Source organism: Rhodnius prolixus, unplaced genomic scaffold (assembly GCF_049639745.1).
Source record: "Rhodnius prolixus isolate KJV_2025 unplaced genomic scaffold, Rpr scaffold_7, whole genome shotgun sequence".
NCBI classification, from domain to species: Eukaryota; Metazoa; Arthropoda; class Insecta; order Hemiptera; family Reduviidae; genus Rhodnius; species Rhodnius prolixus.
In genome coordinates, this window is record NW_027411582.1 from 34557561 (window position 1) to 34581012 (window position 23452).

The window sequence follows — 23452 nt, forward strand, 5'->3', positions numbered from 1 at the left end:
AACGGATATTATATCTTATTAGCTACCTACTGTACTTGGGCGGTCTATAAACTGTCTGGTTAGTTTTGGAGTGTAACAGTGCCGTGATCAGGACGATTGGCTGATGAATTACCCACGAATGAGTTGTGTTAATATTGCTGCTGGACTCTGTTGAATCGATTAGCTTTATGTTTATGAATCAAAAAAAGCATCTAGGTATATGTATAATAAATTTTTTATTAATTTTGGAACATCGTGATTTTTTGTAGAGTAATTAAATTCTCTTTTATCTTACAGTGGAACATTATTGCATATTAGTGTAACACTAGTGCACCTTAGATAATACTAGTGCTAATATGTAGAATATTAGTGCACATTAATGAAACATAGGTGCTCTTTTCGAGATCTTTAATGCACATTACTAGAGCATTAGTGCATCTTAGTAAAATTCTAGTGCACAATAGTGGAACTATAGTAAACATTAATGATTTTAGAGTTTTTAAGTTGAACATAAGTGCATATTACGAAATTTCAGTGCACATTAATGGAAGATTCCTGCTTTTTAAGAGATCATTAGTGCAAATTTTTGTAACATTAGTGCATGTTAATAGTGTACTGGTTCACATTAGTGCACATTAATGATTATTAGGGTAGTTGAGTTGACTATTAATGTATTATTAGTGAAATTTCAGTGCACATTAGTGCATACCTGCTCTTTAAGAGATCGTTAGTAAGCATTATAGTAACATTAGTGCATATTAGTAGAATACTAGGGCACATTAGTGGAAGTATAGTGCACATTTATGAAGATTAGACGATTAGAAGACACACTAATTGTAACATAAGTGGAAACTAGTTGAACTTTAGTGCACATGAGTGGAGCTAATATTCACTCTATTTCACTATGAGATGTAACTACTAGATTTGTCCAGCACCAGAATTAACATGTCACTTTCCGAGGCAATTCATGAGTAAGGGTCCTCAATCGTTCGCGTCGTGGCTCTGTTTAACTCCCTAGCTAACCAGCTAGTTTTGGTATCCCATTGTTTGTTCGGCTTCTTTCAAGATAAGTTATCTATTTTACTTTATTTAGAGTATTTCTATGTTGGTATATTCGTGTTTCACCGTGAGGTAGATAAAACACTTTTCCATTAATATATAGGATGCGCGTCATATTTAATCTTAGGTTAACTCCATCAGGTTGATACTACATTTTTCAGTTTATACGGGATTCATATTTTCTTGGCTATTTCCTATTTATCGCCTGGTAACTGTCTTTTGCTTGAACGAGCCCAAGTTTATTTCAAAAGCTTTTCCCCCCAGCTCGGTTCTTCACAAATAGCGTATCCTGAATTCTGCCATTCCTGCCATTAGTCCATTACCCTACCCAAACTCCGTATAATCGTATTTCTTAACGGGTCCAAAGCTGGTTTTCTCCCTCCCCCTCTGTACATCGCAGGTAATGCATCTCCATTGTTTAATGAGATTTTTTTTTTTTTTTTTTTTTTTTTTTTTTTGGCCTTCTGGGCATGCAGATTAGCCAATTAATGAGATTTGCTACTACGCCTGCTTAATAGAGGATGAAAACCAGTTGGAATACGATATTAAAGGCAGGATGGCATTTTGGGGGGCAAAAATCTGAGCTCTACCTCCACGAGGTGCCCCCCGGACAACTGCTCCCCGGAGCAGGCTAACAGAGCCAGTACCACTTCCATTAAGTATTCTGAGTGGACATTTGTTGAGAATGAAGACTCAGGTTAGCAGTAGTCCAATAGATTAGAGAGTATTCTGGCAGTTTCGCAAGTCTGACTGCGCACACCATTTCTGAGACTCTATGGCACCGCAAGAAACCTTCAGTCGTGTTGAACTAGCCAGTACTTCCCAGTAGATAGGTATCCCAGTAACCATTTCTCGTCATCTCCTTAAGGTCGTCCTCCAACCCAAATCTTTATTACGTAGGTTTGTGAAAAAGTCTTTACGATTTTATCGTTTATTAAAGAAGTTGATGTTTTCAATTTCTACAGCTATTCGAGGTGGTTCCATCTAGTGCGATCTGGCAGATGTTCTCAGCTAAATTCGTATATACGTTCAAGCAGCTTCGTTAGGATTGTGCTATATTCAGAACTAGAACACATCTATAGCTCAGTGTTACACATTATCATCATCATCTACTGGATTATTAAAATTATTTTGTCTAGGGACCTGAGAGATAACTAACCGTCAGTCAGGTTATATTCCAAGACTTTACGTTGGAGTGACACCCTTATCATTCGCTCAAATACTGCTTCATACTTTTTTCGAAGAAAGTGACTTTCTTTCCTAATTTAAGGCTACTTCTATTTCTTAAAACACTTCTAAAATTTCCCCGCATGGAGCGGCTGATGCATGCAGTCACTTTGGGGAGTAGCGACCCCACGGGTACCACAGCTCAGTACACCATGCACCCATCACAAAACATTTTTACTGCCTGGGTTACGCGTTTAGATATACTGTTAGTGTATCACTCCCCGTTGATGCAACCCTTTTTTATTGTGATTTTAGATACTACTAGGGTATCACCATCAGGATACCACTCTCTGCGAGTATATATGCCAACGTTACGCGTTTAGATATAATTTTTGTTAAGACATAGATTGTGTGCATGAGGTTCTATTCAATAGAATTTTGATTTGTTTATATATTTTGATTTGTGTATTTATATTTTTAATTTGTGATGATCGACACTAGCGCTACCAACAGGACGGTGGTTGCTGTATTGCGTTCATGTTGTTTGCAGATTAATCACCTAATTTCATTTCTATTGAACCAGTGTTTTATTCATATAGTCACAGTAACCAGGCTAGAATTTCTGTTTTCCCATTGTTTTTTCAAATCTACTAATAATTAAGGACGACCCTGTCTGTACATTCTAACACTGGTCTTGTTTTGGGACTTAAGACTTTGGGCTTTTCCTTTATATCATACTAAATAGGTCTGATTTCCCAATTATACTAATTGTATTTCCTTTTCTACGTTCAACGAAGTGAGATTGTACGTATACAATGTAACATTGGTCTTGTTTTGGGATTTAAGAGACGGATATTACCTTGTAATAATAACAACTAGGCTAGTATTTCTACGTTATCCCATTGTATTTTTACTTCTACTAATAAATAAGGATAACCCTGTCTATCACACGTAATAATATGCTTATTTCCCTTTAACGTAAATTTAACTATGTGTCTCTGAGCCAACCCCAACCGAGCGTACAGACGAGTCATGCTTATTCTATGGGTCTTCGGTCAGAATTGAAGCTCTATAAAAATCACTGAATGTAAATCGGGAAAGGAGGTCCAGATCATTAGCTGAACTCCGCCGACCTAATAGCCCGACGAATATCTCCACTTGTTAAGGAAGCCAAGCGATCAAAGTCAACTAGGTTGGAGAAACCCGCATATTATAACAGATCCATAGATTGGGACACCCAAATAAACTTTATATCAGTGGTACTGATAATATAATTGAATTTTCTTGTAACCTAGAATTGCATAAAAAAAAAGAGATCAATTTAATAATGATGTTGATAGAATGCGACACATTTCCCAAGGACTAAACTGTTATTTAAGAAAAAATATAAGTCTAACTGTCATAGTCCTATATAGATCACCAGCATCGTTATATGTGTAAGGTGGTCTTATTAAGTCTAGTGACCCTCCAACATGATTAAATGTGAATGCAAGGTGGACCTATATAAGTGTTGTGAGTCACCAACATGGTTAAATGAGGGTGTAAGATAGTACTATATAAGTCTAGTGAGTCGTCAATATGGTTAAATATGCGTGCAAGATACTCTGTATAAGTCTAGTGGATCATCAACATGGATAAATGTAAGTGTAAGGTAGTCCTATTTAAGAGTCACCTACAAGGTTAAATACGAGTGTAAGGTGATCAGTAAGTGTAGGAATTCTCCAACATGGTTAAATATGAGTGTAACGAGGTCCTATATAAGTCTAGTGAGTCGTCAACATGGGTAAATATGTTTGTAGAAACTGCATTTATGTTTACAGAAATTGCCGCTAGAGTTCTCCACCGGATGGAGCGTAAAGTAAGCTTAATGGCGGCTCTTAAGCCCATTTCTCTTTAATCTATTTCACGATTAAACAATATAAATTCTCAACTTTTTTGTTTCTGTTAACGATAATTGGGTAAAATATAAATTATTATTCCAAAAGATATATTATTTATCTTATTTTTAAAGGATTATTTTTTTCTTGTTTAAATCGAAAGTTTATCAAATACCTATGGGAGAAATGTTGGAAAAAATTTTTTAAATTAATTATTTCTATGCAATTATCACGTTTGAAGTAGTGGCCAATCACATTACAGTACGGTTGCAGACAGTGTGCGGGTCACGCTATTGGTGGTATTACTATACCCCCACCACAAGTGTAGATACGCCCCGCCCAATGATAGCGAGTCACGGCTGCTGAAAGCGTGCTTAACAATGGTACTTCAATACCTTTCACTTATTTTTCTTAATCTTTTATTACCTTTTTTTGCTTGATATAGAAGTAATATTAATCTTACGTAGATGTTGAGAATAAATGCTAACAAATTATCCGAAAAAGAAACATTCTCAATTTTCAAAAAAATTTTATTAAGTTAAGATCGTTTTCGAATAGTTTTCGCCAATATTTGTCAGTTTCATTTTACTTTCTCATGAAAAGAATCTCGTATGAACACTCACATGACTTTTTCTTACCGTAATTTACGAATATAATTGAATTTTCTAGAATTGTGACTTAGAATTGCATATTAAAAATAAAAGAGTGATCAAATGAATAATAATGTTGATAGAATGCGACACATTCCCCCTGAACCAATGTATTAATAGAGAAAAAAATCCAAGTCAAACTGACATTTAAGCTTAAGTACGCCATTAAATCAGTTCCAAATAATCCGTTTGGCGAATTCATAGTAAATTACAGAGAAAGACTTTCTTTATAATTGCACTTTCGGTGTATTGATTTTCTCTCTTCTCGGAAGTTTGGTTAGAAATTTAATAAGCAAATTCTTAGAGGTACGAAATCATTAAAATATCTAAATAGAAGTTTAGAAAACCTTATTTAACTCTCGTAAAATAAGAGTATAAGGTGGTCCTACATATGTCTAGTGAGTCACCTACACTGTTAAATATGTGTAAGGATGGACCTATCTTGGTTTAGTGAATCGTATGCTTGTGAAGTCCAAGTCTAAAATAATTAATCGAAAAGTTTTTGAAGGAGATACTCAGAAAGGTGGCCTCGCCAAAACGTGGTACAAACCATTTTGAAAAGTCATTTAGTGAGTGCTTAAATCAGTTTGATTAACGATTAAAATAATTTTTTTTTTGTTTGATTAACGATTCAATTAGAAATTTAGTTCACAAACTATCAAATGCACCTTAGGGGGAAGTGGATTAGCCACTTCTTCAGGGTACTTGGCGTCCCTGCGGATATTCCAGCCTTACAACATGAACATGAGCAAAATATACTGTAACTTCTCCCCTCCAATACATTTACACAGAACACATAGGACATAGTCATCATAGTACAGGGCTTATTAGTTCGGAGCCGTTGTGCAGATTTTGTCAGAATGAGGAGGAAACGGCCTCTCACTGGCTGTACGATTGCGTTGCAAACGAGTAATTGCGCTTTGAAACCTTTGGATCTTTGAGACCAAAGTAGATAGTAGCGCAAAAAGAACTAGTAGGGAAAGTCCTCCACCTCTTTAGTAGGGGAGGTTTTATCTACTACATCAAAAGGGGATGGCACAATAAGCCTCTTTTGGCTGCGTTGCCGTGAGGCATAGGTCCCACCTCCCATAATCTAATCTAATTGTCAAATGATCAAAAGTACGATTAATTTCAACAATTAAATTCTGATTAAAATTTAAAAAAATTAATTAAGTAAATTTATATTATATTGTATTTTTAATCAGTACCCATCTCTGAGTTAAAAAAAATAATAAGCTAGTAACCGAGTGGCAACACTGAGTCGGGGAAAAGAAGGTAGCACAAGGTTGCTTCTACCGTGACATCGAGCAGTAAGTTTCATGTTTAACTTTATTTTGTAATCGTAATCGTGTCTAGTTTATTTACATTATTTTAGTGCTTACCTATGTTCTAATTGTATACAAAGTGCATTGTTAGTTTTTTTTTTTTTTTTTTAGTGGTCAAAATTGGGTCCGACCCAGTATATTATCTATCCCGGTCTTATTAGGAGTAGTAATCTCTTTAAAATTTTTTTTTGTCTGCCCTAATTAGCTATAAGATTCCAAATTTTCCTTCCTTTTTTTAATTGCATATAAAAATAAGGTCAATTCCATTTTTATCATCCACCCCGCCGTAATACTGGTTATCTTCTCTCCAAAATATCCTTTGTTGGGTGTACCCTAATTGAATCATCGATCCCCGGCCTTAATAGTTGTTTTTATCTCCACCTCTTTCTGTCCAACTGGCTATAATTTTCCAATATTTCTGGCAGTTGCAGACAGAAGTTTGGAGTCTACATCTACTCTTTCATGAAAGAAAATTCGTGATTGGTGCAAAATAGTCTTAGTTATTATATCTATTTGTTTTAGAGTCTTACTGATGTACTATTTTCTTTAGTAGAAGAATGTAGTAGTATGTTTGTTTTTTAACTAATTAATTAGTTTTGATTATAATGAAACAATAACTTTTTCGTTCACTTACTGTAGGCTAAGTAAGCATATTGTAATCGAGACAAATTAACGAAATAGAATTATTCTATGTATATTCGTTTTGAGGTCCCCTAAGTCCCAAAAATTGTTTTTTGAAAATGTTCAGTGTGGTGAAACTAGAGAGCTCAAAAACGAAAAATCGAAAGTTCAAATTTATATTTTGTTTGGATGCTATCTACTAATCTTAGCATAATGAAGTTTTTCGCCTTTGAGGTTTTCACTCACCGTTTTTCTATTTGTGTTGGTTATTCTTTAGACTACAGGCCGTAGGTATTTATTTTGATCGTATGCACAGTGCAGTATAGTGAAAGGGAAATAAAATTGATAAAACAAAGCCGTGCGATAATAGTTGAGCTGTGAATGGCTGTGTCGAGTTTATTCAACTTCATGTCAGAAGAAGTGCGCGTAAGGGTTCTTGATTTGAAAGGAGCTGTTACAGGTGTGTTATTGATAACTGAAATTTTTGTGAAGCGACGTTTGCAGAGTGTTGTGTGTTGAATTCCTGTAGAGAGTAATTGAAGTGTACAAGCTTAATGATAGGGATTGCCATGATTAAGACAAATTATTTTTGTTTTTCTTCCTTATAATAATTGTAATGAATCATGTATCTCAACTCAAGTTATGCGTGACAACTGGTTTGCGGAATGCATTAAAATTAAGGGTTGTTATCTAGTCTACTTAAAATAAAATGATCAGTATTGAAGTGATTTTGATTAGCTGTTTCCTTAAATACTTTTTTAAAGAGCAAATATTTTTGCCAATATTTACTTGTTTTAATGTTTGCCTTTCATTAGGTTAAGATTCAAAATTGACTTGTTTATGTGAAGATATCATACATTTTAAAATAAAATATTGATAGATCAATGTATAACTTTTGTGAGGTATATAGGGTATATGAAAACTTTTGTGAGGCTCTGTATAGATGTAATAATACCAGAATATTGGTAATTGTGGCGTTAATTACTTTCTTCCATATATATCCCAATTTTATCGATTCTTGTCATGCTGTTAAAAAACTTGTGACTGTTTAAGAAGGGGTTAAACTCGGTGTCAAAATTTTGAGTTTAAAGAAATTTTATCGGCCGGATGTATGTACAACATTGTTGCTTGGATATTATTTTTTGATGATGGCACTTGCATTTCTTTTAACATTGTGAAGTATAACTTTTAAGAGAATGCACAATTATAAGCGTGTTTTACTATAGAATTTAGCATGATTAATTCGTGTGAATGATCACACCAAATTATTTGTATTTTGGCGTACCATTATCTTCTGTCATTAGATCCAAGAATTCACTGCCTACATCTGGACCAGTGTTCTCAGTGGCAGAATATACATGTGCTGGTGGGGCTTCTAAGAGGAGAAAATCTGGACTACCAGACTCAGGACCAATTCAACTAATTAAATTGTGGGTGTAATGGATGTTGGTGATAAACCCTAGCTGCGTTGAAGTGTAGAAGGTAATATATTGTAAAGTTTTTGTCCTCTTACTAAAAACTTTAACAACACAACTAATGCCTGCCACTAGTTAATTTAATAATATGTGGGTTTGATAAATAATAAAGTTCGCTAAATTTGTAAGTAATAACCTGATTTATTAACACATTAACATTACTCACATTAACATTTACAAGCAACTAACGCTATTCATTACAGCTATCATTTACAACAGTCACAACAGTTTACTGTTACTTACTCACTTCGTAACGCCACAAAACTGTTCCACGACTGACCACTGGTCCGCACTGCACCGAATTGCGCTAGACTCAACCGCACTATTAAAGCACTACTCACTAACTGACTACCTGCCCAACTAGCTAACTTTTAAGCACTCCGCAACACTGACTCTCTCAAAACTGTCACTTCCAAAGTGTCTCTCAAAGACTTCACTAAAAACTCTAAACTGTCTGCAAAGCTTACTCAACACTTGACTAAGAACTCTAATAACTCACTTCTCCAGCTGTGTCTGCCTCCTTTTAACTGCGACTGCCCCACTCCGTCTGTGTCACGCCCACCGGCTGGTCTCTGGCTGAGGAAAACACATACTGCCACCACCCCAACTGGGGCCGCCCTCCTCCAACCATCTGTCACACTCCAACTCCGCCTGTCTTGCTCCCACCTGCCGCTCATTGGCTGGAAAACACATACTGCCACCACCCCAACTAGGGCCGCCTCCTCCAATTCTCTGTCTCTCTCCAACCTGTCAATCACTGGCTGGGGAAAACACATACTGCCACCACCCCAACTGCGGCCTCTCTCTTAGCTGGCTTTTACACAGGGGTGGACCGTTACAGGCTACGGTCACTAAACCCCTGGAACAATCTAGCCCCTTTCTTCTCCGGCGCAGGTAGAGACCGGCCCTTTTGGTTACACAGTGGTGGCCTGTTACAGGCTACGGTCGCTAAACTCCTACAACAATCTAGCCCTTTCTCCTCTGGCTCAGGTAGAGACCGGCCTTTTGTTTACACAGTGTCGGCCTGTTACCGACTTTGGTCGCTTAACCCCTAGAACAATCTAGGCCTTTCTTTTTCTGCTCAGGTAGAGACCGGCCTTTTTTTCACACAGTGGCGGCATGTTACCGACTTTGGTCGCTCAACCCCTAGAACAATCTAGGCCTTTCTTTTCTGCCCAGGTTAACTTCGTTACAATATTATGAAAGCAATCTGTATCTGATTGATAACTGTGGTTACATGAAGTAGATCTATTTTGATGCTTACTGTGGTACAGTCAAATGAGAAGAAAGTCCTGCTGAGTAGCAGGAGGTTAGCAGTACACACAATATTGCCACAGAAGTAACTATCTGATTTATAGAGACGTGATTGTCTTCTAAATTTTTTGATGGAGGTTGCTGTACATACATTCCCAAGACCATTAAAGTAACATCTTTGATACCTTGTAATTCACGCCCATTCGCATTATGATTTCTTTCAAATCAAAGAAAAAAGTAATTTATTTTCGTTAAATTCGTTTTAATTTAGTCAATTTGTTCTTTTTCTTTTTTTAGTGCAAATCTTCAGTATTACGCACAGCTGATTATCCAGAATAAATAAAAATGGATGAAATTGCGAGCGATAAGAAAATAGCACTCCACATGAATAGTTCGAACGGTAGGAATGGAACCCTCCATCCGCTTAAAGGAACCGGCTTTGGAACAAGCAGAGTTACCGCAGCATAAAGCCATGTGGCACTACTAAATGGTGCTTTTTCTGATTTATTTATTTCATTAAAAATTTAAAATAATTATGACAAAAGTCATCGAGAGAATGGCAGATACTTCAGCATTTGTTTTCCTAAGAAAAACAGTCAAACCATCTCTATTTTCTTTGTTTCATATATTGGCTCGTTGTGTTTTCAATGTTATTCTATGGTTTGGCGACTTGACTTCGAGAGCACAAGAAATATAGCTCGTTAATCAGTAAATTACTACACTTTATCATTCATTCTTCATTCAATACATGATCTGCCAATGTGGCGTTTTAATTGTTTCAAAATAGATCATCAGCTACATTTTTTTATATCAAGAGACAAAACATTTTCTTCTTGCAACGCACAGACCTATCTTAAAGAAATTTATTGTTTATTTAAGAAAAGGTTACCATTTTTACTAAATTTCTTCTTCGTTTTTACAAGCCTATCTGTGTGTGTTCTGAATTTTGATTTGAAAAAATTTAATCCGCATATTTGTTATCGTCTGAAGAATTGAATAAATTTCACGAAATGTCTATCTATAGTAAATATTATTTTAATGTACCTCATTCCATAGAACAAGACACTTAATAAAATAAATAAGAATGTAGGTCAAGAACTCGTTCATCAAGAATTTAATTGTCAAACAAAACTGTCAAATACCTCTTCCCTCAAGGTTCAAAATTTTATCATAAAATATATTATTGTGTAAGGGTCCAGCTTTGCATAACATTTTGTAGAAAGTCATTGGGATACTTAGTTTTTAAACAAGAAAATAAATTTTATTTAATTTAGGTAGTATACTCTCTGAATTGTGTTGTAATCGGGGTTATAAGAATTAGGACAAGGAGGAAAATCACTAATTAAATTACGAAAGGTGTAGGAACCGCTGAGTCGACACCGTATCATATATAAAAACTGGGCTACTGGCTGGCCAGGTCTCACTTTTTGCGGAGGGGCCAGTTGTCCAGCGGAGGAGCCAGTGGTCTTGCAGGGGAGCTCAGGAGTTCCGGCGGAAGGAAGACCCATGCTGTGGAAGAGGTCCGTCGGCTGGCTTGTGGCTGGTGAGTTGTAGCCCAGTAGTAATTTAATAGCGGTATTTGTTTAGCCCCAGTATGGTCGACTCAGTGGTTGCAAAGACTGAATGGGTTACTTGTGGGAGAGTGAATGAATTATTTAACTTATAAATGTGTGGGGATACGTATTAGAATGTATTAGAAGCGAGGTTTTGATAGATAATTGTATAGTATATTGGGTTACTTGTAGGTGAACGAATGAATTATTTAACTTATAAATGTGTGGGGATACGTATTAGAATGTATTAGAAGCAAGGTTTTGATAGATAATTGTATAGTATATTGGGTTACTTGTAGGTGAACGAAGGAATTATTTAACTTATTGATGTGTGGGGATACGTATTAGAATGTATTAGACGCGAGGTTAGATAGAGAATTGTATAGTATATTCAACGGGGTTGGTTATGTAAGGGGTGGAGCGTAGGATACGATTTACTTTGGGTGTTTGTCGATAATTTGTTGTTGTTTTTCTTGTTTAATATATAATGAAATTATCTTGAGTTGTAACTAAGTAACCACTCCCTGTTCCCTCAACGGGCGTGTCAAGAGCGGCCAGCGCCCCTTACAATTGGATAACCCTTTATTGGATGCCAGCTATCTACAAATATTTTTGTTCGCCTTGGTGAACTAGCGAGTTTGCTAAAGTCATTCGTCCATAATGTTATTGGCCAGTCTGAAATTTTGGAATATGTAAAAATAAATACAAGTAATTGATTCAAAGTTCCAATTAATTTAATCTTATTGCACCTTCATGATGATTTAGTCCAAACTTAGACGTATTAATGTCGTTGAAGTCTATTTCAGCTACAACGATATTTACTGTAATATCTGATTCTTGAGCAGAAAGTATTTCCATAGCATGTTTTCGTTTGTTTTTACAATCGGGTAAAAAGAAAAATTTGGGATTAAGCCTGTGGAAGGTCGTTTGAAGTGATGTATGCCATATTTTAAGAAAACACAAACGGTCTTCTACTTGTACAATGTAACTGTAAAAATGGGTCAAATATTTATTAGTCTATATAATACATTACAGCAAGTGATTATTTCCGTTAATTTATATTATTTTGTATTCTAAATGATTTTTTTTGTTTTGTTTTTACAATTACCCGTCGCAGTTTTGTTTAAAGCCCTCAGCAATAATATCCACCAATCCTTGATCACACTTCTCTTGAGGAGTTATCTGCATAAAACTGGTTCCTAGATCTGTATTAAAATCTTGAAACATTTCCTTAGTTGTAATTAGAGCGGTACATTTATGAGACAAATAGTAGGTAGTAATTACTTGTTTCGTAAGTATCTCCATATTTTTGCAATTATCCTCTTCTTTATTAGGTAAAATAAAATAGGCTGCAACTTTTATAGAAATCAATGCATTAGTCAGCATAATAAATACATAAATAACTTTGACCCATGTTGATTCATTTACATAAAGTTTTCATGCACTATAAAATGAAAGAAATTTATCTGCTTCATATACTCGTATAAGATCGCTGGGTTATTATAATATTCAAATTACCAATAAGGGTAATTTTAATAGTCTAATGAAAGGAATAAACAAATTTAGGTGAAGAATGAATAATTCGTTTGATGTAATTTTTTCTCTTTCTCTTAATCAAATATTTAAGTTTTCTTTATGCAGTAACTTCTTTTTCATACTTAGAGAAATCAATAGCAACTATTCCCAAATAGTTTAAATATAGTATTGTAAGAAATTTCAATTCTTTCTTTTTATTGAATAAAATTTTCAAATAGTATTTTACTTAAAAATGTAGTATGAATGAATTTAATTTCCAACATTAGATTTTCATGGAAAATGTATTTTTAGTCCAAAATAAGTATCTAAATAAAAGGGAAAGTCCGATTTATGACATTACATTTGAAGGGTGTGCTGTTTCTATGTACGAGTGTGCCCACTTTTATTGCACGCCCTTAATTATTTATTTATTGTAACTTGCTTATAATGTACAATTGTAGCAAGGGGTTGACCCGTGCCTTTACACGGATAAAATATAAAAGATAAAATACATGAAAAAAGAAAAAGAACAAAAACAAAAATAAATTCACTTTTGCCAATAAAATAAATAAATAAAAAAGCTATTAAATTAACGAAAACAAATTTCTAAATTTTATAGAGCTAATTATAAAAAAGTACATATATTTTAATTTTTCCGAGTTGAAACATATGAGACTCTCCAACACAATTTTAGGTTGAATACAGGAAGAAAAATTAATGTTATGCGTATGTAGATACTTGGATCTTATGCCTTGTCCACACTTGGATACAAAGTCGAGCGATTTCTGTATATAGGCAATGTCTAGATACAATCGAGCGATTGTCTATAGACAATCGAGAGACAATTTCATATCTAAAGACATGTTTTTGGAAAGAAATCGCAGAACATTTGTCTCCCATTTCAAATTTCAAAACACGAGACAATTGTTAGACAATGTTGCGCAATATTTGGTAATGTGGACGTTTTGCGAGACACCGTCTCCACTTTTCCAGTTATTCTCTGTGAGCCGTAGAGAACGCTTCTCTTTCCATTTGGTTTTAGTTATCAAGATGTGGCCTACAGATAAAGTATTATTGTTAAAAGAAGATTTCCACTCGGCTGCTTGTTTGTGGGAAGTGACTAACCCTGATTATAAAAATCGTAGTAAAAAAAGAAAGCTAAAAGAAAGTGTACATGAGGCTGGTGAACGATTTTCCACTTGCCAGAAAACGCAGCGCCACTGCCAATCTCAGAGATGGTGGAATGGTTTCTCTACATCTGCTTTCTCTTTTCTCAATCGTTCAGCCTAAATGCTGGAGTAATCTTCGAAATCACTTGGGGTCAAACGGGTAAAGTTTCGGAAACCCATGCTGTCTTCTATTTTTAGGGTTGAAAGTAAATTGCAACCGAAACGAGGTCCCTCCGCAAAAATTTCACGCCTCCACCAACGTCTCTTCAGTTTTTCTTCATTATCCAAAATTATAACTGCGCAAGCAGCGATCCCAACAAGGTCAGTCATATTTAGCAACTAATGAAGAACAAGGCATTCTAGTGTGTACACGCGACAAAGTCTCTATACTGTCTATATATATAGTCTGAATACATGTCTATAGACAGTCCCTATACATGCCTATAGACAATCGCTCGACTTTGTATTCAAGTGTGGACATAGCTTTAAGACATCTAATATCGAGCAGATAATTAAGGAATGAATTAGATCATCTTTATTTTTTCCACATAACAGGCAGGGGGGAATCAGTATTAAATTTATACACCCTACCGAGGATATAGAGTTGAGGCTTTTTCTCAGACATTAATCATAATTAATATTTGACTAAAGAGATCCAAGCTATACTCGTAGATTGCAAGGAATTATACTGTAATCATTTAAAAAATAATAATAATAACGTTTACTTGTAATGTTATATTTTAATATGTGAGAGTGAGTTGTAAAGTGACAATCCGAATGAAAATAATCTTAAACCTTTGTTTTTGGATACCTCCGATCTTGCTTTGCTTGAAATTAAGTCACAAGAATAAATCGTTAGTCTTTAAAGACTTGATTTGGTGCGTCGTCTCTTTTAACACATAAATAATCTATAGTGGGTGTTAAATTGAAACTCATAAATCAAAAGTGTGTAGAAAAGAGCCTAAACTAGATATTCCGTTTTGATTCTACTGTTACATCCGTTGTAAACATTTTGACTGACAACAGACAACAAAAAGTCGAATAAACTGATGGGACTTAATAGTTTTTCCAAATTTTCTAAAAAATAACTCCATGTTGCTTGCCTTTAAACTTTCTAGATTTTCCTGTCTAAATGCTTCCAAATTTGGTTTGAAGATTGTTCCCTGAAAAAATAATTTTAAGATGTTCGTAAGGAATTGAATCTTGAGCACCTTTCTAATGTGCCTTTTCATCAGAATGTACGGTTTCACCAGTTGTTTACTATTAAGGGGCATTGCTAAAATTCTAAATTTGTATTATTAATTCAAGGACAGATATTGGTCTAGTGGTTATGAAGTGTGGCTTTGTAAGTGGGAGATCCCCAGTTCGAATCCCGAGTATAACTACTTTTTATTTGTCAGGGAATATAATAATAGTTAAGTATGTGTGTTCACGATATCTAATTGGTAGTTAGACGTTATAACCCGCCAGCAAAATAGGACACTTTATATTTTAATTTTGTATTATTAAAATAAAAATTCGTAGAATAGAACCAAATAGAAAAACAAACAAATTAATTATTAATTTTGGAAAATATATTTTGTATTGATTTATAGGTAAATCCCTCAGTAACGCACTCCTTTGCAGTTAGAAAAAACAACACGAACAAAATACATTAATGGAACGTTTAATTCCAGGGAAACTCTAAACAGTTTAAAATGCAGAAAAAATTTCAATCAAAAGCCTGTCTCAGCAAGATCGATAACTGGACTTCCACTAAATCGCATTGGTATGTTGAATTCATACTTTAATTTCATACAAGACATTTTTATTATTCATGTTGATAGCTACAGTAAATAACTGATATGTCAGTATAACAAAATTATTTAATTATATACAGGGTGACAATGTCTGTAATTCTAATTTGTAATAGCAAAAATTGTTTATAAATTGAACTAATATTCAATGATTTTTTTTTTTAAAGACATATTACTGATTCAGAATTACATAAATGTTTCGCCTAACTCATCGTACTTTTACTATGAAAGCAATTATTTTACCTTTCTATAAAATAGATAAATAAATTTTGCTTTACTATTATTATCATTACTTTTTCCCAATACTTTAAATGAGTTGCTCACAAATTTGGTTAGATCGTTAAGTAAATATTCTGTCGAGTTTAAAGTCATCATAAGTCTTCAAAAAATTTGTTACTCTGTAAGTTAGTACTGTTGCTTGGGCGCTACTTTATGTCCAACAGATCAAAAAATTCAACTGAAATTTTTTCAAAATTTATTTTATCCTCCAAAAGATTCTAACTATGTAAACATCTCGTTCGCCAAATTTTAAAAATAGCAAATTCAAAGACATTATTAATTAAAAAAAAGCAAACAAAAGAATTGTGGAATCAATTGTTAAACCGCTTTGACAAAAGGCAATAATGCTTATTTAGTTTCGAATGTTGTCCGAGTATAAAAATTTGCAGATTAGTTCCAATGGTTCAGAAATATTTAATTCAAATTCTAGGGCTAAATGTAAGTATGGAACATATAAGTGTTGAAAATGTTTAATGATAGAACGTAAGTAGTTTCTGTACTTCCAATTTTGTGCTATCGAAAATACATTTATTATTATTTTATATTATTTATTTATTTGTACTATTAACTTGCTGGTTATCCCACTTCCAAGAAGAGACAACAACTTACAATTCGGAATAAACATAGAGCCTACTGACCCTATAACTCACTACGTGCAAATAGCCAAATATAAGGGTTATATGACCAGCCTATTCCAACATTTTCGCCACTATTACTTTCATTGGAAACAATACATACAAACTAAGCAACCTTTTCAAGTAACTAGTCCTGAAAACCTCGAGTAAGGATGACGGTATCAATAACACAATGACGCTGTTACATAAAAGAAAGAAGAGAAGACGGATGGACGTCATAGAAAGAATAGTAATTTGCAAAACGAAAGAGTCAATCTCTAAAACATTATATTCATCAATATTTTAGCAATAATTGTTTCCCTGTTAAATGAAATTAGTTTAATTCCGCGTTTTCATAAATTAAATTCGCGCCCCCCATGTAAAATAAAATTCCAACTTTACGTTCTAAAATATGTACTAAATATATAACCCTTAACAAGTATTAGGTTTCATTAATTGTTGTTTCATCATTTTGACAAAATGTGGTTCAATTCATTAACATTTTGAGTATTAAATAATACATATAAACACCATGTAACCTCCCTCATTCTGTCAACCAGTGGTGGGCGAGATGGTAACGTGGTGAAGTCGTTGTGTGTTATCTGTTCTGATTAGTCCATCTCTAAGGATGGTTTAAAGCCCGAAACTTGTCAGGGATAGAATTATAATGTGTGCTGTGGCTAGTAAAATCAAAGTTCTCAATTATTATTCGTTTTCAGTTAGTACAAATACCAAATTTATTTTGGTAGAAAGTACTTAAATCAAAATAAACAATATTTTATGAATTAATTTTAAAAATAATAGAAAATTCTGAGGTAAAAACGAAATAATTATTAATGAATCTCATAGAAATGAATTCTCATGTAAATAGTAAACTTCGTTTTTATACGTGCCTCTTTCTTTCTTACAGAAAGTAAAGTTAATATTCAGATTTAATGGCTAATCTTTAGAATAGCGCCCCAGAGGCGTGGCCTGTTTATTTTTAGGGGGTGCGAAGTACAGCGCACCTACCGGGGAAAATTAAAACTACCTCCCGCCAATGTGCGGATGGTGCGAATTTCGTAGCGCTTATGTTTAGCGCGCATGCGCAGTACACATACTGCATAGCAACTGCTTCCTGTTTAATGTATTAATAGTTCCCGCGAGTGTTCTGTATGTGACCGGAGGTGCCGTTTTTTTGTAACTTTATGAGTATGAGCGTTTTAAATTTGCGGGTTGTTTTAAATTAAAGCATGATTGAAGTGTGAGTAAGAATGGAGTTCGACAAGTATACCCTCCTCAGGAAAAGGACTCCACAGAATAAGGTAGTTTCTTTTTTGTTGTTCTGTGTAATTATTGTAATGAATGGTGTGACACAAATTAAAAAATTGAGGGTGATTAGGTAGGTTAGGAGGGGGGTATGAAAAAAAGAAAAAATCAGGGGGTGTGGGGGGCGAAGCCCCCCAATAAGAAATAAATAAAGAATTCGAAGTTATTCTGATTCGCTGTTACCATATAACCCGCTAGATTTAAGTGTAAATATAAAATAAAGAAATAGTTTTATATTTATATTTGAATATGGCGGGTTCTATAGTAACAGCGAATCAGAATCACTTCGAATTAGGCCACGCCTCTGGGGAGCTATTCTAAAGATTTACCGATTTAATATGGGTATGCATTGTTTCCTATGTCTGTTTAGCTTTTAGATTTAAGGAATGGATGGCTTCGCGAGCTTAGTTGTCGACATTCTTAAGTGGTGATTAGGAATCCAATTACGACATTTCCAAACTGAAATGATGATAAAGAAATAATTTCTTCTTTTTATTAATCTCTAGTGTGATACCTGTGGAGGAGTGAAGATCCTTACCCTGCATTGTTTTGGACTTCTGTTGAGGAAAGAAGTTGGAAGAGTGACTGGGAAATGCTACGACTATAGAAGAGGAAGCAGCTAGAAAATGTGATTGCAGTATGTGCAGATTTTGTTATTCCGTTGTTTGTATTACAACGAAATTTTCTTAATAAATTTGGGGCCTCTGTTACGTCCTAAATTATTGATGAGTTCAGCTTTAGATTCTGAAAAATTCTACTGCACTTGTCTCGGAGCTATTCAGACTGGATATTGAGCGAACATAATGGAGGAAAAGTTAGTAAAGCCTAGTTTCTTTTTCCTTGTTTATATCGTTATACTGTTTCTAATATATTATATATTTATATTACTTAATATAAGTAATAATAACATCTCTTATTTGAAAAGTCAAACTCAAAGACATGGGGTTCTCAACACAGTCCTGTGATATGTGGGACAAACGGGAGATAATTGTCGTAGTTCTAATGATTGAATTGAGAAATTTAACTAACATTTGTTAAGTAAAGATATAGAAAAGGTTACTCATTCCAAATTTAATGTCAATTATAGGAATATGGTTCACTAGATTGCACTAAACTTTATCTTCACATCATGGTAATATAATCAATATTACCTACCATGCCATTATGCATGAAGTTTCCCATGCTACTTCGGAAACGTGCAATCTATAGATATAAGCCAATCACCATCCATTAAGCTTAACTATAAACATTATATTCAGCACTTTCTAGTTTATTGAGCTTTTCCACTCCTGTTTCTCAGGTGGAATATTTACTATTGAATTCATGTATGAATTAACAAGTTTTTCTATATAATTATTCTTTGTTCTTGATCAGTCCTCTGCCAGTATTGCAACCAATAACATTAAGCTTCCTATTCATTCTTGTAATGGCAATTTTAGTTAATAGTGATTGTTGATAATATTTTTAAGTTCTTCGTAATCTGAGTTTTCTGGGTTTACACCCACATTAAATTTACTTAATAGTTTTTAAATATAATCTTTTTCGATCTATCCAGTTTTCATTTGGAATTTGTTCAAATCTAAGGCCCATTAAATTTTTTACTTTATCTAAGTGAATGTTGTTTCGTTTCGTTAAGTTTCTTGTTACTTTGAAGTAACAAACATGTAAAAACGAAAACTTGAGACTGTTATCAGTATCTTTTTAGGTGTACCGGTAATTTGATTGAAAACAAGTTTAATGAGAAATTGAATATTCAGTTTTATCGACCAATCATTGAAAATATTGACAATTTAAACTTAGTTGAGAATACAAAATACAAATTTATATAGATTTTTAAACTGCTACGATTACAGACAATACTGCTTATTTATTGTAGTCCACATGTTGATCATGGTAGGAAAGTTAGACATTTGTAAATTAGAGCCGTTGGTTTGGAAATATTTTATTAAATCTCCAAGCTACAAATTTGTATAAAACATTGTGATTATGTTTTGAAAACATGAAATGAATTCAAATTAACGTAAGTAGTTTGTGAACCTCAAATGATTATTACACGAAAAAGTACAATTTGTTTAAGTACAATTTCTTCAATTTGTTCTCAAAACTGTATTCACTTGAGTTAATCATTTAATATTTGTTTATTGCCTAAGGGAAAAGTAATCCCTTTAAGTATTAGTTTGCCATTCTCTACACAATTCGAACTAAGGGAAGAGTCAAAACTCAGATAATTTCTAAATTCCTCTTTATTACTTAATTAAGTTGATCTACAGATATAAACATTATTTTTTTGAATTACACATTCTTGTAAGTAATAATTTTACATTGAATATTAAACCATTTATTTTTTCTTTCTTCAAGGAGCACCTCATCAAATACTATTTATCTTCCGGAATTGGTTGAAACCTCTGGCATCATCATAAATATTTTTCCTGCTGTGCTACATATTGGGCTTTACAGAGATGGGATTTCTGAACAAAACAGTAATATGTAAGTTTTTTGCAATATATGTATATGTTACGGTAAAAGTAGATATTGCGGCAAATGTACACATTTTCCGGTAAATGTGCACATTTTCCACCTCGTTTGGGTAATGTGCATTCAACTAACATTTACAATTTCAAAGAAGGGAAATGTACGTTGAATTCACAATGACCATGTCGTTTTGGTAAATGTGAGCATACAAAATATTTTGTTATACTCCCGATAAATATTTGCACAGTTATAATAAAGAAAAGTATGTTATTATTATTATTTGTTTGATTCCCATCGTATTGGTCCTGAAAAACTAGGACGAAAATTGTATTTATGAATATTGGGATCATAACCTACGACATATTATATAATATGCAAAGAAAAGTATGTTTTGTTTGTCATTTACATTTTTTAATTAAAATAATTTTCGTTATTAAAGCCTTTTGTATTATGTTTATTTAAATAAATATTTTTTTACTGCAACAACATTTTTAATTTATTTGTATTCCAACTTTTCTTAAAATATGAAGGTAAGAGTATACATTTACTAAAACGTGAAGGCAAGAGTACACATTTGCCGGGAAATGTACATATACATTATATTCAGTTCATATATACCTAACTTTTTAGGAAATGTACACATTTTACGGTAAAAGTGTACATTTCCCAAGAGTGTACATTTACCGTAACATATATATATTATACTTAAAGAATGTGTGATATATAATTTATTTACTTGAATAAGGTGTGAATAGGTTCAAAATAGTGTAATCATAAAAAAAGTAGATTGAGAACATGCTAACTTTAGTATGAAATTAAATTGATTATTAAACGAAGAGGGAGAGTACAATTTTTTAAATTGTCCTCCATTGTTTATTTTCTTGAATTAATCATTAATATTTATTTATTGCTTAAGAAAAACGGAATCCCTATAAGTCCAGAAATTTATCAGTCCCTACAAATTCGAACTGAACTAAGAGGAAAAAAAAACCTCTTATCTGACAATGTAAGCATTCTTAACCAACTGTACATCCTTATAAATAAGTGCAAACCACAAATTGAGTTATTTTTTATTTTACAGGAAACACTACGTCAGCACCTAAGATATCTTCCTGAAATAGATGGGTTCTCAACTTCCGACAACGACATAGACACTTTCCTGGAATCTGCTTAGAGAACATCGTATTTCTGAACGTAACTGAAGTATGTAAGTTTTTTGTTGTACAAAATGAACGCACTAAGTAATCACTAGACTTATACAGGACTATCTTACTCTAACATTTAACCATGTTAACGACTCACTAGACTTATATATGACCACTTTACACTCACATTTAATCATAATAGTGACTCTTAGGACTTGTATTGGATCACTTTACACTCAAATTTAACCACGTTAGTGACTCACAAGACTTGTATTGGACCACTATACACCCACATTTAACCATATTGACGACTCACAAGAATTATATAGGACCTCCTTACACTATATTAAACTATCATGGCGACTCATAAGACTTATATAGGACCTTCTTACACAGACATTTAATCATGTTGCGACTCACTAGACTTAAATAGGATCTCCTTACACTCCTTTAACTATGTTGGCGACTCACAGGACTTATATTTGACCACTTTACATTCACATTTAATCATGTTAGTGACTCTCAAGACTTGTATTTGACCACTTTAAACTCACATTTAACCACGTTGGTGACACTAGACTTATATAGGACTTCCCAAAACTCATATTTAACTTGTTGGTGACTCTCTAGACTTATGTTGGACCACATTACCTTACATTTAAATATGTTGGTGACTCTCTAGACTTATATAAGACCACCTTACACATGTAACCATATTGGTGACTCCAAGGTGATCTTGTATTAGTCTAGAGAGTCACCAACATGGTTAGAAGAAGGTGTAAGGTGGTCCTACTAAGTCTTGTGAGTCACCAACATGGTTAAAAGTGTATGTAAGGTGGTCCTTTAATGTTTTGTGAGTCATCAAGTTGGTTAAAAGTGCTTGTAAGATGGTCATATATGTCTTGTGAGTCACCAACATGGTTAAAAGTGTATGTAAGGTGGTCCTTTATAAGTCTTGAGAGTCACCAACTTGGTTAAAAGTGTGTGTAAGGTGGTCCTACATAAGTCTTGTGAGTCACCACCAAGGTTAAATGTGAGATTATGAAGGTCCTGTATAAGTCTTGAGAGTCACCAACATGGTTAACTGTGTGTGCAAGGTGTTCTAGAGAGTCACTAGCATGGTTTAATGTGATGGCAAGGTGGTTCTATATAAGTCACTTGGGTTGAATGTGAGTGTAAGGTAAACCTATATAAGTCTTGTGAGTCGTCAACAAAATATTAGATAAAGGATGTAAAGATTTTATAAAAATTTATTGTAAAAAATGTATAAATAATTATTAATATTTAATAAACGAGTTAATTATAACAATATTATATTTATTTTTCCTTTAATCTTTAAATTTATATAAAAATTTATAAAAAGAACTTGAAATGTGTGCCAGAGTCTTGAGAGTATGTAAGAAGCATTAAGGAAGGTTACAACAATGGCCACCGAAGTCTAGAGAGTGTTTAGCAAGTTGACAATGGCTGGCAAAGTCATGTGAGTGTGTAAGAAGCATTAAGGAAGGATACAACAATGGCCGCTAAAGTCTTAAGAGTGTGTGATAAGATAGCAAAGTTACAACAATGGCTGCCAAAGTCTAGAGAGTGTGTAAGAAGATAGCAAGGTTACAACAATGGCTGCCAAAGTCTTGAGAGTGTGCAAAGAAGGCTACGAGAGGTAAAACAGACAGCACGAGCGATCTAGTGACAGCTGGTGGAACTAAAAGTAGGGGGGGAGCCCGTTGTCATGGTGATATGGCGCCATCTAGAGGGTATATAAGAAAGTTCGTCGCGCGGGCCGGGCCGGGTGGGGCGAATAGTTGCCTTCCGACCGTCGAGGTGAACGCATCTCCCTAACCATTACACACGACATTTTATCAAGATTGTTTATGTGGAGAGAGGTGTTTTAGACTAGATTAGATATTTTTGGAGCGACGAGCGACATAACCCCCTCCTCACGAGTACGACTCTGCAGTCGTACTGAGGAGACATCTTGTTTGACCGTAGTATATAAACAGTGTTAGTGCTGCTACCTGGTGGCAAACATATGAACTAAACTTTGTTTACATGTAAGCAGGTCCAGTAGGTGCTGCTACCTGGTGGCAAATATGTGAACTAATTTTCCTTTTTTTTTTGTTTTACGTCTTTCTCATGAAATTTTTTCAACTTTTTTTACTTTTTAACGCTCTCTGACGCTATTTTTTTGGTACTA

The 23452-nt window shown here is 34.0% G+C and overlaps 1 long non-coding RNA gene across 7 annotated transcripts; it reads left to right on the plus strand.

Annotated features, from left to right (window-relative positions):
- Window positions 1-5914: 5914 nt before the first annotated feature.
- Window positions 5915-22553, plus strand: LOC141447525 (uncharacterized). Of its 7 annotated transcripts, none has more exons than XR_012454395.1 (8): window positions 5915-6042; window positions 7983-8160; window positions 9705-9897; window positions 10764-10950; window positions 15240-15412; window positions 18148-18455; window positions 20000-20128; window positions 21195-22553. It is a non-coding gene; the product is annotated as an uncharacterized lncRNA (long non-coding RNA). The 7 variants fall into 7 exon arrangements; XR_012454392.1 differs by having other exon boundaries at window positions 15321-15412; window positions 21195-22552; XR_012454398.1 differs by having other exon boundaries at window positions 15321-15412; window positions 18148-18278; window positions 21195-22551.
- The last annotated feature ends 899 nt before the right edge of the window (window positions 22554-23452 follow it).